Genomic DNA, 17,770 nt, shown 5'->3' with positions numbered 1-17,770 from the left:
AGGCTGGTAAAATTCATCACCAAAGGTAGTGCAGATAGCCAGACTCAGACAGATTGTGACATGGGGGACAACATTGAAGTTTATGGAAATACACCACAGAAGATGATTTATCAGGGCCAAAGAGAGCCCAAAGAGGGTCAAGGGTCCAGTGTTGGAGAAACTACTGAGACAGGGTCCATCCCATGTAGATAGTACTCAGAGAGAACAAGAAGAAAGGAGATATCCAATGAGGCAGAGAAAGGCTCCAGAATACTTAAATGAGTATCAGTGCAAAGTTGAGTGTAATGATGTAATGGAAAATGTAGATTATTTCTACAGAGTGACTTATGATGTACCTAAAACATTCAGAGAGGCTATGAGCTCTAAAAAAATCAAAATGTGGACTGATGCAATGAAAGAGGAGATGAACTCTTTGACAGAGAATGACACTTTCATTTTGACCCCACTGCCAAAAGGCAAACAAGCAGTGGGAGGGTCGCTGGGTGTATGCAGTGAAAGAGGGCCCAGATGGATCTGAGACTTGTAAAGCCAGATATGTGGCAAAGGGTATGGTCAAGTGGAAGGGATTGACTATAAAGAGACTTTTTCACCAACAGCTAACATGACCTCTGTCCGAGCGTTGATGCAGGTGGCTGTACAGGAGGATCTTACCCTACATCAAATGGATGTGAAGACTGCTTACCTCCATGCTCCGATGGACTGTGAGGTATATATGGAACAACCGGAAGGTTTTGAGATCAAATCAGAAACAGGAGAACACTTAGTGTGTAAACTCAACAAATCATTGTATGGTTTAAAACAGTCCGGACGTAACTGGAATATTTTACTACATGATCACCTTACAAAGAATGGTTTTGTACAAAATGATGCTGATCATTGTGTTTATACCAGAGAATCTGAGAATGAGAAAGTCATACTATTAGTATGGGTTGATGACTTAATCATAGCAGCAAGTAACAACACCTTACTCAGCGAGGTAAAAGAAATGTTGAAGAAAAGGTTTAAGATGAAAGATATGGGTCCACTTAAACACTTCCTAGGTATTGATTTTAGTCATAGTGATGGAGAGATCAAAATGACTCAAAAGAGACACATAGAGAAGATGTTGACAAAATTCGGAATGTCTGAATGTAAACCAAGATCCACCCCATGTGAGCAAAAGTTGAATTTTGACAATGAGGGTGAGATTATTGATCCAACAGGATATAGAGAGATAATTGGTAGCTTGATTTATATTATGACATGTACAAGACCTGACCTGAGCTGGATTGTTGGAAAACTGTCACAGCACCTAACAGAACCAAAGCAGCAGCATTGGCTTGCAGCAAAACACTTACTGAGGTACTTAAAGGGTACCGTAGATCAAGAATTACATTATCAAAAATGTCAGAAAAACCTACAGCTTGAGGGATATAGTGATGCTGATTGGGCAGCTGATAAAAATGATAGAAGAAGCACAACTGGGTACTGTTTCAGTTTAACTCAAAATGGTCCAGTCATATCATGGAAGAGTAGAAAACAGCCTACGGTGGCATTATCCACCTGCGAAGCCGAATACATGGCACTAGCAGCCACTACTCGAGAGTATGTACCTTGTACAACTGCTGAAAGGGATAGATAGTAGTAATCAACATGTACCTGTCAAGATATATGAAGACAACCAGGGGGCGATAGCTTTGTCTAAGAACCCAGTATGCAGGCAAAGAAGCAAACATGTGGATATAAAATACCACTTTGTACGGTCTGCACAGAGAAGGGAAAATTTCATAGAATACTGCCCTACTGTGAATATGGTAGCAGATGTCTGTACCAAACCAGTGACAAAAACAAAATTTGAGAGGTTCAAGGGATATTTGTTTGGAGAATAATAGGAACTGACGTATGTAAGTACATTTTGGAGAGGAATGTGAACTGTCACATGTAATTTTTTTTGAGGTTTTCAGAACACTGCCAGTATACCAAATGTTTCATTTTTGGAAATATGTACTTTATTTTTATTTACCAGTATAGAGAGCTATAAACATGTCTTTGAGTGGGAGTGTTAAGCATATTCTGTTAATATGGTTACAAAGCCATGTTAAAATAGCGTGCGTGATGATGTCACACAAAAGCGCGTTCACCTGCGTAACTGGAATGTTGTTATGAGCATGCGCAGAAAAAACGGTCTGTGAGTTTTCCCTGACCAAAATGAATGGCGGTCTGTGTTTCTTTTCTCCCGTGAATATTAGCCTATTGCTAATGAGCCACGATTGGTAACTGGCACGATAGACTGCTGCGTGATGTCGAACGCTACAGAGATTTCCAAAATAGTTGGAGTGTCCATAAAGACTGTTTATAATGGAAAGAAGAGAATGACTATGAGCAAAACTATTACCAGGAAGTCTGGAAGTGGAGGAAGCAACAAAAACCGTACCAAAGCTTTTATTAAAGCTCTCAAATCCAAAATCCTAAAGGATCCAACCAAATCCATCCAGATACCAGGTATTGCCATGGCTTAAAGCAAACTACCCAGATGGAAATTATGTTTGGACACAGGATGGTGCTCCAGCCCACACAGCTAGAAAAATACAAGATTTCTGCAAATCCAACTTCAGCAATTTTTGGGAATCATGTTTATGTCCGCCTTCCAGCCCAGATCTAAACCCTCTGGATTCTGCTGTTTGGGGCGTTTTAGAACATGCTACCAATAGAACATGACACAGCAATGTGGACTTTCTTAAAGATACTATTAAAGAAGAATGGGAGAAGTTGTCACCCCAATATTTGAGGAACACTTGCGCAAGTTTCAGGAAGCGTGTGAAGGCAGTTATTGAGAAAGAAGGAGGACACATAGAATAAAAACATTTTCTATTATGGACATTTTCTTGTGGCAAATAAATTCTCATGACTTTCAATAAACTAATTGGTCATACACTGTCTTTCAATCCCTGCCTCAAAATATTGTACATTTTGCTTCCCCACCCTGTATACATGTTATACATTCACAAAAATACATTTATTCAACATTTTTGTTGTGAAACCTCCTGTAATTACACAAGATATTTGTCAATTAACAAACAAGTCTGGTTCAACTGACAGAACTAATACTTCTGTTACGGTTAATTGTCAGTAATTTTATCTGGTTTTATTTATTTATTTATTTTTACAGTATTAAACTTTAAATTAACAGTTTAATCTCATAAATAGAAAAGAAATATTTCTGAAATTATGATACATTTGCAAATGTATTTTAACTGTATTTTTCTGTGAAAAAAAAGAAACAAATTCTTTAAAAAAAAATGGAAATTTTATGGTTCTTCACAGTTACAGTTTTTTCGTGTAATTTTCCATTTGACATGTAAAATCACAGTCTGTTTTTGTCATTTCATTGATGTTTTCCTGTATCTGAAAAATACAGGAAAAATCTCTAAAATAAACAGTGAAAATTCTGTTAAATTACAGATTTTTTTTTTTACAGTGCTGATCATATTTAACTCATAAATGAACAAAGTCTGTGGACCCAGTTCTGTTCTAACAGGGGTCTGGGATCCAAAACAATAAGGACTACTGTCAGAATAGAGTTTTATATTATACACTATAAAAAATCTGTAATTTAACAGAATTTTCTCTGTTTATGTTACATATTTTTCCTGTATTTTTCAGATACAGGAAAATATCAATGAAATGACAAAAACAGACTGATTTTACGTCAAATGGAAAAGAACATGAAAAACTGTAACTGAATAACCAAAAAAATTTCCATTTTTTTAAAAGAAATTTTTTCCACAGAAAAATGCAGTTCAAATACATTTGCAAATGTATCATTATTTCACAAATATTTCTTTTCTATTTATGAGACTAAACTATTAATTTAGAGTTTAATACTGTAAAAAAAAAAAACAAAACCAGATAAAATTACTGACAGTTAACCGTAACAGAAGTATTAGTTCTGTCAGTTGAACCAGACTTTTGTTAATTGACAAATATCTTGTGTAATTACAGGAGGTTTCACAACAAAACTGTTGAATAAATGTATTTTTGTGAATGTATAACATGTATAAGCACTGATAAACTGTCCAAATACAGTTTTTATCAGTGGATTGGACAACTGAGTCTCACTGAAAATTATTTATATATATATTTATAGGGAATTGGATTGTTTTAATACATGAAAATATTCCTTATTAAACATTAAAAAGTCAAAAAATATGCAAAATCCCATGTAAAATTCAGGCAAAAAAATGTATTTCAATTATGGAAAATAACCGTATTTTTATGAGATGGTTATTTTCTGTTTAACAGTATTTTTTCAGCACATCTGCTGCCGGAGTAATACTGTTTTTCACATCCACTACCAGTGTCATAATAAACCCCGCCCACATCCACGACCAGTGTCATCATAAACCCCGCCCACATCCACTATCAGTGTCATCATAAACCCCGCCCACATTCACTACCAGTGTCATCATAAACCCCGCCCGCATCTGGTCATTTCCAGTATAAACATACAAACACACTAATAACAGCTACCTGAGCTAATTAGCGGCTAGCAGAAAGACCATAGAATACAGTACATATTAATGCTAACATCTGCTAATGCAGCTAAATGACACTAGTTGTTGAAGAAATCTGCATTAAATTACAATAATTGTTTCATTCATAAATAGAAGTGTTTTCAACAAACCAGATTAAAACCTCTGCCCCGTGTGAGGGTTGAACTCACGACCTTCAGATTATGAGACTGACGCGCTGCCTACTGCGCCAACGAGGCTCACGTCCACAGGTCACATGACCTCACATGACCTCAGTCCGTTCACGGTCAGTCTGTCACAGACGTTTTGTCCACATTGACCATGTTTGTGGCCAACCTCTGAGGTCATGTGACCTGTGGTCCACCTCTAAAACAGAGTTAAAGCCAAAGAAAAACCAACCTGTTTGCAGAGGATCTGAACCAGACCCAGTGGTCCTGTCTGTCTGATGGTTCAGGTCGTTTGTTCAGAAACAGCCTCATCAGCTTCAGCTTCAGTTGGACTTTGGGTCAAGAACACTAGAACCTTTTTCACTGACCCGCAAATTACAGGAATATAACTGACACATAAACATGTATCTAATGGAAAACTGCAAAGGTGTTGTAGTTAAATTGGTATTTGATCCAAAACTGTACTGGAAAGAGCTTTGAGTCCAACTAGAGTCACATGACCCAAACAAACAGATGTGGATGGATGTTCGAACAAGAGAAGAAGAACGTGTGTGTGTGTGTGTGTGTGTACACAACAGGAAAGCACAGAAGAATTTAGAATTTAGGAGCAGACAGAGGAGGAACCAGCATTCTACAGTCTAGCACTGATTCAGTCAAGATTATTTTTGCTTAATTCAAGATTATTTTTGCTTAATTCAAGATTATTTTTTTTGCGTGGTAACGAGCATTCTGGATTCAAACCAACCCAGATGTGTGTTCCTGTTTGTGGTAGGACTGACACTGACATCTAGCAGAACAAAGAACCTCCTCCGCCCAGCAGGGACTGAGTGGACCACCAACAGTCCACACCAGTGTTTGGAACACATTTATGGACATATGGGACAGTTTAGGACAGAGGGACCACAGACACTAATGACACCGATGAAGGGTTCATTTATCAAAGACATGATCTATGATCAGATTAAAACCTCTGCCCCGTGTGAGGGTTGAACTCACCACAGTTTTTGGAGCGTGTGGACAAAACGTCTGTGACAGACTGACCGTGAACGGACTGAGGTCATGTGAGGTCATGTGACCTGTGGACGTGAGCCTCGTTGGCGCAGTAGGCAGCGCGTCAGTCTCATAATCTGAAGGTCGTGAGTTCAACCCTCACACGGGGCAGAGGTTTTAATCTGATCCAGATCCTGAACCTTCAGTCTCCAGATGAACACTTCAACACACTGTGCATGTCATCAGGTCCATCAGTAGACCCACATCTGAAAATATAGAAATGAAGGGGTCTAAGACGGAGCCCTGAGGGATCCCATTCTCATTTGAATCAAACACAGATTTAGGATCAATAATAATCTGATAACTGCACAGATCTGATACTGATCAGAGGATTAACGTCAAACAGGTTCAGTGACATCCACTGTTTAACCCTGTGGTGTCCAGGTGAGTATATTAAACACACTTTAACCCTCTGGTGTCCAGGTGAGTATATTAAACACACTTTAACCCTGTGCTGTCCAGGTGAGTATATTAAACACACTTTAACCCTGTGGTGTCCAGGTGAGTATATTAAACACACTTTAACCCTGTGCTGTCCAGGTGAGTATATTAAACACACTTTAACCCTGTGGTGTCCAGGTGAGTATATTAAACACACTTTAACCCTGTGGTGTCCAGGTGAGTATATTAAACACACTTTAACCCTCTGGTGTCCAGGTGAGTATATTAAACACACTTTAACCCTGTGCTGTCCAGGTGAGTATATTAAACACACTTTAACCCTGTGGTGTCCAGGTGAGTATATTAAACACACTTTAACCCTCTGCTGTCCAGGTGAGTATATTAAACACACTTTAACCCTGTGGTGTCCAGGTGAGTATATTAAACACACTTTAACCCTCTGGTGTCCAGGTGAGTATATTAAACACACTTTAACCCTCTGGTGTCCAGGTGAGTATATTAAACACACTTTAACCCTGCGGTGTCCAGGTGAGTATATTAAACACACTTTTTAAATCCACACATTTGAACTGAATCTGTTAAACGGACTCATTTCCTGGTGACATGTAAAACCTCTGCCCCGTGTGAGGGTTGAACTCACGACCTTCAGATTATGAGACTGACGCGCTGCCTACTGCGCCAACGAGGCTCACGTCCACAGGTCACATGACCTCACATGACCTCAGTCCGTTCACGGTCAGTCTGTCACAGACGTTTTGTCCACACGCTCCAAAAACTGTCTGAGGTCATGTGACCAAACCTCCTGTTCAGCCTGGTTGGCGCAGTAGGCAGCGCGTCAGTCTCATAATCTGAAGGTCGTGAGTTCAACCCTCACATGGGACAGAGGTTTTAAACGTCACCTGGAAATGCAAATTCATCTGTTTATACACAGGGTAATAAACAGAGTTTTATAGAAATGGAAAAGAAACAAGTTAAAAACACACAATTAAAACATAAACAAGAATTAAACTCCAGTAAAAGGTCAGAGGTCAGATAGAACCCTTTCAGGTGAGTATAATAAACACACTTTAGCCCTGTGGTGTCCAGGGGCCTCATGTATACAGACTTGTGTGGATTTCATACTGAAACCTGGCGTACGCTTAAATCCCAAAAAGTCTGTACGCACAAAAAAATCCAGATGTATAAAACTGAGCGTACGCCTGAATCCAAGTACATTTCCTTTATTCATCCTAATCAGCTGGAATTCAGTGCATATGTTTGACTACCTGACTCCTCCCTCTCCACGCCCTATTTAAATATGCAAATTAGTATAAACGGGGTCTGCAGGTGGGATTCCCCTCTCTGCATGATCACATGATGACGTCAAGGAGGACACGAAGTGGAGACCAAAACAGGCGGAAGGAGAAAAGAAACGAACTGAGACTGTTTGAGCGGAGACTCGCCGCTATTGTGACACTTTTGTCACAGGACTGACGTGGATCATCCCCAAGATAAATATGTATTTAGTGTTAGTGTCAGTCACATGAGTTCATTCTACAGGTCATCCACAGTCTGATCACAGATAAACTAGATAAAGGTTCATGTGTGATCATGTCAGGAAATCAAAGAGGAAATCACAGACTGACTCCTGTTTAATCACTCAAATTATTATTTTCCAACAGTGAGACAGCAGACAGTCAGACCCAGGATCCTCCTCCTGTCACAGAGGCTTCTGTTGACTCCCCAGCATTAGCTGGTCCTCTGGTCCAACAGCTGCTGCTGATGCCCGTCCGACCGACATGGGTCTGAACTGACCCGAGTCACAAGAGTCAATGAGCGACTGGGACCGACCAATAAATGTTCTGACAGACATGAACACTGCAGTAAATGCATTTATCAACCAGTGAATTCTGGGTCCTTGTCTCCTTTTATGGTTGTTGCTGAATGTCCTCCTGGGCAGGACTGGCTCTGATGGGTCCAGGGTTGGTCTGGTTGGTTCTGGTTCTGGTGGTGGATGTGCTGTTGTGGCAGTAGGATGACGTGCCGGTGTGTTCATTGTTACCTCCGCCAGGAGGTATTGTGATCGCTTTGCTATGCGTGTTTGTTTGTTAACAGGATAACTCAAAAAGTTATGGACAGATTTGGATGAAATTTTCAGGAAATGTTGATACTGGCACGAGGAAGAAATGATTAGAAGTTGGTGGTGATCGGGGAGGGGGCAGATGTGTCTTGGCGGAGGTCTGCGCTCTCCGAGTACTTTTCTTGTTCTTCTGTGTATCTCTGATGTGCCCATCAATCAGAGGAATGACCTTTTTCACATTATTAACAGTTTCTCAGTGTCACCTCTAAGTGTCTCCAATGGTTGTACGCCAGCTGTGGACTTGGTGTGGAGGACCGCACATTTAAACAGTCATTTCACTCTTTATACATCTGAACGTGAGCGTGGAAAAGGGCGTACACCAGGTTTTTGCGCATACACACGCTTTATACATGAGGCCCCAGGTGAGTATATTAAACACACTTTAACCCTCTGGTGTCCAGGTGAGTATATTAAACACACTTTAACCCTCTGGTGTCCAGGTGAGTATATTAAACACACTTTAACCCTGTGGTGTCCAGGTGAGTATATTAAACACACTTTAACCCTGTGGTGTCCAGGTGAGTATATTAAACACACTTTAACCCTGTGGTGTCCAGGTGAGTATATTAAACACACTTTAACCCTCTGGTGTCCAGGTGAGTATATTAAACACACTTTAACCCTGTGGTGTCCAGGTGAGTATATTAAACACACTTTGGGTCAGATCCATGCATTTATGTGGACCAGGTTAGACTACTGTACCGGCCTTCTGACCGGACCCTAAACCAGAACACTGCTGCTGGGGTCCTGGTCCTGGTGACTGGGGTACAGACTAGAACCAGGAAGGACCACCATATGAGTCCTGGTCCAGGTCTGTGTGCTGGCCTCCTGTGGCTCAGAGAATAGACTTTAAACCAGCTGTGGTCCTGTAGAGGTCTGTCCATGGTCTGGAACCAAAGTCCATCTGGGACAGGTTGCTCCCATAGGAACCATCTGGGACCCTCAGAACCTCAGGGTCTGGTCTTGTGCTGGTCCCAGAGTCAAGACTAAACAGGTGAAGCTGCGTTTCAGTTCCATGAGCGAAACTGTGGAACAGTGAGACAGACCTGCACTGTGACCTCTGACCTCTGAACATCTGAAAGGGTTCTATCTGACCTCTGACCTTTTACTGGAGTTTAATTCTTGTTTATGTTTTAATTGTGTGTTTTTAACTTGTTTCTTTTCCATTTCTATAAAACTCTGTTTATTACCCTGTGTATAAACAGATGAATTTGCATTTCCAGGTGACGTTTAAAACCTCTGTCCCATGTGAGGGTTGAACTCACGACCTTCAGATTATGAGACTGACGCGCTGCCTACTGCGCCAACCAGGCTGAACAGGAGGTTTGGTCACATGACCTCAGACAGTTTTTGGAGCGTGTGGACAAAACGTCTGTGACAGACTGACCGTGAACGGACTGAGGTCATGTGAGGTCATGTGACCTGTGGACGTGAGCCTCGTTGGCGCAGTAGGCAGCGCGTCAGTCTCATAATCTGAAGGTCGTGAGTTCAACCCTCACACGGGGCAGAGGTTTTACATGTCACCAGGAAATGAGTCCGTTTAACAGATTCAGTTCAAATGTGTGGATTTAAAAAGTGTGTTTAATATACTCACCTGGACACCGCAGGGTTAAAGTGTGTTTAATATACTCACCTGGACACCAGAGGGTTAAAGTGTGTTTAATATACTCACCTGGACACCACATGGTTAAAGTGTGTTTAATATACTCACCTGGACACCACATGGTTAAAGTGTGTTTAATATACTCACCTGGACAGCAGAGGGTTAAAGTGTGTTTAATATACTCACCTGGACAGCTGAGGGTTAAAGTGTGTTTAATATACTCACCTGGACAGCACAGGGTTAAAGTGTGTTTAATATACTCACCTGGACACCAGAGGGTTAAAGTGTGTTTAATATACTCACCTGGACACCGCAGGGTTAAAGTGTGTTTAATATACTCACCTGGACACCAGAGGGTTAAAATGTGTTTAATATACTCACCTGGACAGCAGAGGGTTAAAGTGTGTTTAATATACTCACCTGGACACCAGAGGGTTAAAATGTGTTTAATATACTCACCTGGACAGCAGTGGGTTAAAGTGTGTTTAATATACTCACCTGGACACCGCAGGGTTAAAGTGTGTTTAATATACTCACCTGGACAGTACAGGGTTAAAGTGTGTTTAATATACTCACCTGGACACCAGAGGGTTAAAATGTGTTTAATATACTCACCTGGACAGCAGTGGGTTAAAGTGTGTTTAATATACTCACCTGGACACCAGAGGGTTAAAGTGTGTTTAATATACTCACCTGGACACCACAGGGTTAAAGTGTGTTTAATATACTCACCTGGACACCAGAGGGTTAAAGTGTGTTTAATATACTCACCTGGACACCACAGGGTTAAAGTGTGTTTAATATACTCACCTGGACACCACAGGGTTAAACAGTGGATGTCACTGAACCTGTTTGACATTAATCCTCTGATCAGTATCAGATCTGTGCAGTTGTCAGATTATTACTGATCCTAAATCTGTGTCTGATTCAAATGGGAAGGTTCAGGATCAGATTAAAACCTCTGCCCCGTGTGAGGGTTGAACTCACGACCTTCAGATTATGAGACTGACGCGCTGCCTACTGCGCCAACGAGGCTCATGTCTACAGGTCACATGACCTCACATGACCTCAGACAGGGCGTGTCCTCTGTCCACATGCTTAAACCACAGTCCAGTGGTCTGAGGTCACGTTCAGTTCAGTTCAGTTCAGTTCAGGCGATATTCTTTAAACTTTATGCAGAAAAATGCGTGGATTATGAAATCATATCAATCAAACACCTCAGACAAACCCCGTTGACCCTGAGAACCGTACTGATGGACCTGGTCCACTGAAGTGTCCCAGACCGTCCTGACCCTGGTCCAGAACCACCTGGACCCACACTCATGCATGGAGTTTAAAGCGTCGACACGTGTTCATGAGTCAGACAGAAACAGGTTCTATTGGGTCAAAGTGTTCTGGTTCTGTTCTGGGAGCAGATCCGACCCAAACGTCCTCATGTCTCAGGTCAGGTCCCCATTTGAGCAGATAAAAAAAAACAACAACAAAAAAAACATGCACAGGCCAGTTCCCACGACAACTGTCAGACCAGAACGTACACACACAAGCCCAGTCCAAGTTATTAAGATGATAGATCACACACACACACACACAGTCACACACACAGTCTCTCACACACACACACACACTTACTCTTGTCTCTGTTGCCATGGAAACATGCCAGCTGCTGAATCGCCTCCAGGAAGTGAAGAAAAGTGCAAATGAGAGGAGATAAATAAAAGAGAAGAAGAAGAGAAAGAAGAAGAAGGAGAAGAAGAAGAGGCTGAGTGTGTGTTGGATCTTCAGAGCAGGTCCTCACCAAGGTTCTTATCGTTAATGAAAACTAATGAAATGACCAAAACTAGAACTGTAAAAACATTTTCATTCACTGAAATAAATAAAAACTAGAATTAAAAGAAAAACCATAACTAACTGAAACTGTATTGTGTGTTTACTAAACTAACTAAAACAGAAAAATTCTGGATCAGATTCCCTTGGTTTTGGTCTTTGTCAATGTCAGATTGATGTTAAATGGATTTCTTTGTCTCTCTCAGTTTTCTGTGCTGTCTCCATACGACACTTTTTGCTCCGTCACTTGTGTTCACGTTGTGGTTTCCAGTCGTCTTCTGGTCCCCACTCTACCTGGAAACATGGAGACTAAAGCAGCAGAGTCCTGTCTGGGATTGATTTGAATAGGAGCACAGAGAAGAAGAGAAAAGAGACCACTGAACTACAACTGAACTACAACTGAACTACAACTGAACTACAACTGAACTACAACTAAACTACAACTGAACTACAACTAAACTACAACTAAACTACAACTGAACTACAACTGAACTACAACTAAACTACAACTGAACTACAACTGAACTACAACTGAACTACAACTGAACTACAACTGAAACTACAACTAACTACAACTGAACTACAACTGAAACTACAACTGAACTACAACTGAACTACAACTACAACTACAACTGAACTACAACTGAACTACAACTAAACTACAACTGAAACTACACGACTGAACTACAACTGAACTAACAAACTGAAACTACAACTGAACTACAACGAACTACAACTGAACTACAACTGAACGAAAACTAAACTACAACTGAACTACAACTAAACTACAACTGAACTACAACTAAACTACAACTGAACTACAACTGAACTAAACTACCAACTGAACTACAACTAAACTACAACTGAACTACAACTGAACTACAACTAAACTACAACTGAACTACAACTAACTACAACAGACTACAACTAAACTACAACTGAACTACAACTGAACTAAAACTGAACTACAACTAAACTACAACTGAACTACAACTGAACTACAACTGAACTACAACTAAACTACAACTGAACTACAACTAAACTACAACTGAACTACAACTAAACTACAACTGAACTAAAACTAAACTACAACTGAACTACAACTGAACTACAACGAAACTACAACTGAACTACAACTAAACTACAACTGAACTACAACTGAACTAAAACTAAACTACAACTAAACTACAACTGAACTACAACTAAACTACAACTGAACTAAAACTAAACTACAACTGAACTACAACTAAACTACAACTGAACTAAAACTAAACTACAACTGAACTACAACTGAACTACAACTAAACTACAACTGAACTAAACTACAACTGAACTACAACTAAACTACAACTAAACTACAACTGAACTACAACTAAACTACAACTGAACTACAACTGAACTACAACTAAACTACAACTGAACTACAACTGAACTACAACTAAACTACAACTGAACTACAACTGAACTACAACTAAACTACAACTAAACTACAACTGAACTACAACTAAACTAAAACTAAACTAAAACTAAACTACAACTGAACTACAACTAAACTAAAACTAAACTACAACTAAACTTAAACTAAACTAAAACTAACCTAAAACTAAACTACAACTAAACCACAACTAAACTAAAACTAAACTACAACTAAACTACAACTAAACTATAACTAAACTACAACTAAACTAAAACTAAACTACAACTAAACTTAAACTAAACTAAAACTAAAGTACAACTGAACTACACCTAAACTACAACTGAACTACAACTGAACTAAAACTAAACTACAACTGAACTAAAACTAAACTACAACTGAACTACAACTGAACTACAACTAAACTACAACTGAACTACAACTAAACTACAACTGAACTACAACTGAACTACAACTAAACTGCAACTGAACTACAACTAAACTAAAACTAACCTAAAACTAAACTACAACTGAACTACAACTAAACCACAACTAAACTAAAACTAAACTACAACTAAACTAAAACTAAACTAAAACTAAACTACAACTAAACTTAAACGAAACTAAAACTAAAGTACAACTGAACTACACCTAAACTACAACTGAACTACAACTAAACTACAACTAAACTACAACTGAACTACAACTAAACTGTAACTAAACTACAACTAAACTAAAACTAAAGTACAACTGAACTACAACTGAACTAAAACTAAATTGAACTAAAACTAAATTAACTAAAACTAAACTAGAACTAAACTAAAACTAATTAAACTAAAACTAAACTAAACTAAATTAAACTAAAACTAAACTACAACTAAACTAAAACTAAATTGAACTAAAACTAAACTAGAACTAAACTAAAACTAAATTAAACTAAAACTAAACTAAACTAAACTAAAACTAAACTAAACTAAATTAAACTACAACTGAACTACAACTAAACTAAAACTAAACTACAACTGAACTACAACTAAACTAAAACTAAATTGAACTGAAACTAAATTAAACTAAAACTAAACTAGAACTAAACTAAAACTAAATTAAACTAAAACTAAACTACAACTAAACTAAAACTAAACTGAACTAAAACTAAGCATTTAGAAAAAAATGAAAACTAATTAAAAAAAAATGTCAAACCTGCTCTAAAAACAAATTAAAATGAACTGAATTAGAGAAAAAAGTCCAAACTAAATAAAACCGAACTAGACTGAAAAATCTAAAACTATTGGAACCTTGGTCCTGATACCAACACTCAGACTGAAGGTCTGTCAGCAGTCGAGACAATGTAAGGCTGCGTTCAGATGCAGATGTGGTCCAAATGTGACCCAGATCCGGTCTGAAACCCTGGAGCAGAGGACCAACACCATCCAGCCAGTCTAAAACCTCTGCCCCCTGTGAGGGTGGAACTCACCACCTTCAGATTATGAGACTGACGCGCTGCCTACTGCACCAACCAGGCTCATGTCCACAGGTCACATGACCTCAGACAGGGCGTGTCCTCTGTCACAGACACTTTGTTCACAGTGGACATGTTTAGACCACATACTACAGTCCAGTGGTCTGAGGTCATGTGAGGTCACATGTTCAGCCTCGTTGCAGAAGTTCTGTTACCTTCGTGTGCGTCTAATGTGAATTTTTTTGTTGTATATTTTATTTATAGTTTTTCTTCTTGAAACGTTGTCTAAATTGAACTGAATCCAAACACATCAGGTCAGTTTGAACCAAAGACACGTTGTCATCATCATCATTATAATAATAATAATAATGATAATAATAATAATAATGATAATAATAATAATAATAATACATCCTCATTTCTGGATTGAACTTTTCCTCCTTTAATATGTAAATGTTTTCTGACTCCGCCTCCATCTGGCTCCTCCCCTCAGTCTGAAATCACCTCTACGCTGCTGACCTCACCGCTGTCAGTGTGGCTGTAAGAAAATATCGATTCTGCAAAATATCGCGATATTTCATTTCACAATACTGCATCAATATTAAAAAGTACTGTATGGATATTTTTAGGTATTTAATCAAATGCAGATATGGTGGAGGTTCATTTTTGTTTTTATTTTATTCATTTTTATTTAACACTCTTTATTAAATAATGTTAGTTCTTTCCTCTAGTGATTTTTTTGTATTTTTTTTTGTTTTTTTATTAATTAACAAAATCAATTTAAAAAAAAGGCCTTTTTAACAGTATCATGATATATTATGATATATTGTATGGTGATCCTAGTATTGTATAGGGCTGTGGATCAGAAAGAATCTGGTAATATGATACAAATCACAATACTAGGATCATGATACAATATACCATATCTCATGATACTGTTTAAAAGGCCATTTTTTTTAAATTGATTTTGTTTCTTTTTTAAAATATTCTTTCCTGTAAAAATTGAATTCCAGCAGAAATCTGCACAAATCCTAAACACATTTGTATTTGATCCCACAGGATCTAATGTTCTATCACCAAATGTTCCAACTGTGTTCAAACTGAAATTCTGTTTCACAGACATTCCAGTTTCAGATCCTGTTCAAATGTTCAGATTCTATTAGTTCACAACTAACATCAGAACAGGATTTAATGAAAGAGTGTTAAATAAGAATAAATAAATATAAACAAAAAGAAAAACAAAAAAACCCTAAAATGAACCTCCACAATATCTGCATTTGAAAAACTACCTAAAAATATTGATACAGTACTGTTTAATATTGATACAGTATCATGAAATTAAATATCGCAACATATTGCAGAAGCCTGCCCCACCTCTGGACTTCAACCGTGCATCCAGTGGTTTCAGCGTTTCTTGGCCCAGCAGCTGACCTCACCGGACGGCTCCTGCTCCCTGTTTTCTGTTCCTGCTGCTCCTTCCATGGCTCCATCCGCATTACCTGCTGACACCCGCCCATCCCAGCCGACAGAAGCCCGCAGAGGCTTACCGGAGAAGAGCCGATCTAACGGAGGATATCCAGCGCCTTTCCGCAGTCAGCGGAGAAAGACGCGCAGCTCTGTGCTTTCTCCAGCCGCCTTCCCTTACTGTCCAGCCTCTGTGAAAAACAGACAGCCCAAAGCCCCACCCATGACCCCTCCTCTCCCTGTCCTCGTCCGGCCTGTTCACCAGCCTGGACTGAAGCGGTGACACGTGGTCGCAACAAGAACAGGTGCAAAGTTTCATCACCGCCGAGAACCAGCACTTCCAACCGCTTCGGTGTGCTGCCCGTGGAGGATGCCCCGGCTCCCCCCTCCGAGGCCGGTGTGTGTCCCCTGTCACCCGGCCCGGTCCGTGCGTCAGCTCCTGCTGGCCTCGTGGCCTCCTCTGAGCCGCTGGTCGATCATCATACTGGTCCTCCAGGGAGACCTCCGATCCCGGGTCCCCCGCTCCTCCGCCCGGCACCGGCTTCTGCAGGATGCAGTCCTCCAGTTGGGGGTCCACCTGCAGGGTCCGGTGCCCCCTCATCCTCAACGCCATAACTAAGTGTTTCCCCGGTTCCACCGTCAGCACCATTCTCCAGAAACTGCCGGAGCTGCTGGTGCTCTGCCGCCAACCGTCATCATCCATGTGGGCTTCAACGACACATCTGTCCAACAATCCGACATGACAAAAGCACAGTTTAAAACCTTTTCCATAGACTGAAGGGATGCGGGAAGGCTGGTTTTATCTCGGGGCCCCTCCCCTCTTTCGTGGGGTTTTCATCCGGCTCCTCTTGCCTGAGTACCTGGCTGCAGTCCACCTGTGCCCTGACTGGTTTCAGTTTTATCGACACTTTTAATTTGTTCTGGAAACCGACCCACATTTTTACATGCCCGGTGGTGTCCACCCCCCACCACTAGGCAGCAGAGTTCTGGCTCAAAACCTTCACCACGTGGTCCTGACCACACCATCAGCATCCACACTCACCTGTGTGACTAGACTCTTCCTCTCCTACTGCGGCGAAGCCTCAGGTTTCGGATCACAGCACTGTTCCCCTCAGCAGCTCCCCCTGCAGGTCACATCAGTTACCCCCACCCCTAACTGGTTTCTCCACACCAGACAGTGACATCCCCTACACACATGAGCTTCCCCTTGTGGAACGGTCTTTGCACTTCTAGTATCTCCCTATTCCCATTCCTATCACCAGCAGACGTTATAACCATTATAGTCATCATCATATTTGGGCATCCACAGCCTCACCTCTAAAGTAGCAGACTCACCCCCCCACGGCCCCTGCACTCCCCATCCCCACCGGCGAGGGGTAAATCTGAGTAACCTGCAGCCACTGAGTCAGGCCCCCTGGACTCCTGATGGCACAGAACCACCGGTTCCCGCCAGGATTGGTCTTGAACAAAACTTTTGTTCTTAAGGATTTCTTCACGTCCCGAGGTTCAGACTTTCTCTGTGACTGAGACCTGGTCGAGTGTTGGTGACTCCAGCGCTTTCACTGAACTGTTGCCCCAAAGCTGCTGCTATTTGAACTCCCCACAGACACCAGGCCGAGGTGGAGGAATTGCTACTGTTTTTAAGAGTCACTACAAATGTAAGCAGCTGTCTTTACCGTCCTCCTTCACCAGTTTTGACCTGCGCCTGTTTGAACTGTCGCTCTCACAGTGTTGTGTGCAGTTTATCGCCCTCCCAA

At 40.6% G+C, this 17,770-nt stretch overlaps 5 non-coding genes across 5 annotated transcripts; 2 read left to right on the top strand and 3 right to left on the bottom strand.

Moving 5' to 3' along the window:
- Nucleotides 1-4,677: 4,677 nt before the first annotated feature.
- Nucleotides 4,678-4,750, bottom strand: trnam-cau (transfer RNA methionine (anticodon CAU)). The gene has a single exon. It is a non-coding gene; the product is annotated as a tRNA-Met (tRNA).
- A 1,016-nt stretch (nt 4,751-5,766) lies between these two features.
- Nucleotides 5,767-5,839, top strand: trnam-cau (transfer RNA methionine (anticodon CAU)). The gene has a single exon. It is a non-coding gene; the product is annotated as a tRNA-Met (tRNA).
- Nucleotides 5,840-6,745: 906 nt separating this feature from the next.
- On the bottom strand, nt 6,746-6,818 carry trnam-cau (transfer RNA methionine (anticodon CAU)). The gene has a single exon. It is a non-coding gene; the product is annotated as a tRNA-Met (tRNA).
- Nucleotides 6,819-9,683: 2,865 nt separating this feature from the next.
- trnam-cau (transfer RNA methionine (anticodon CAU)) lies at nt 9,684-9,756 on the top strand. Its single transcript has one exon. It is a non-coding gene; the product is annotated as a tRNA-Met (tRNA).
- A 1,058-nt stretch (nt 9,757-10,814) lies between these two features.
- On the bottom strand, nt 10,815-10,887 carry trnam-cau (transfer RNA methionine (anticodon CAU)). Its single transcript has one exon. It is a non-coding gene; the product is annotated as a tRNA-Met (tRNA).
- Nucleotides 10,888-17,770: the final 6,883 nt, after the last annotated feature.

This window comes from Sphaeramia orbicularis, chromosome 4 (genome assembly GCF_902148855.1).
Source record: "Sphaeramia orbicularis chromosome 4, fSphaOr1.1, whole genome shotgun sequence".
Lineage (NCBI taxonomy): Eukaryota > Metazoa > Chordata > Actinopteri > Kurtiformes > Apogonidae > Sphaeramia > Sphaeramia orbicularis.
Note: the sequence above shows the minus strand (reverse complement) of the source record. Positions and strands in the feature narration are given on the sequence as shown.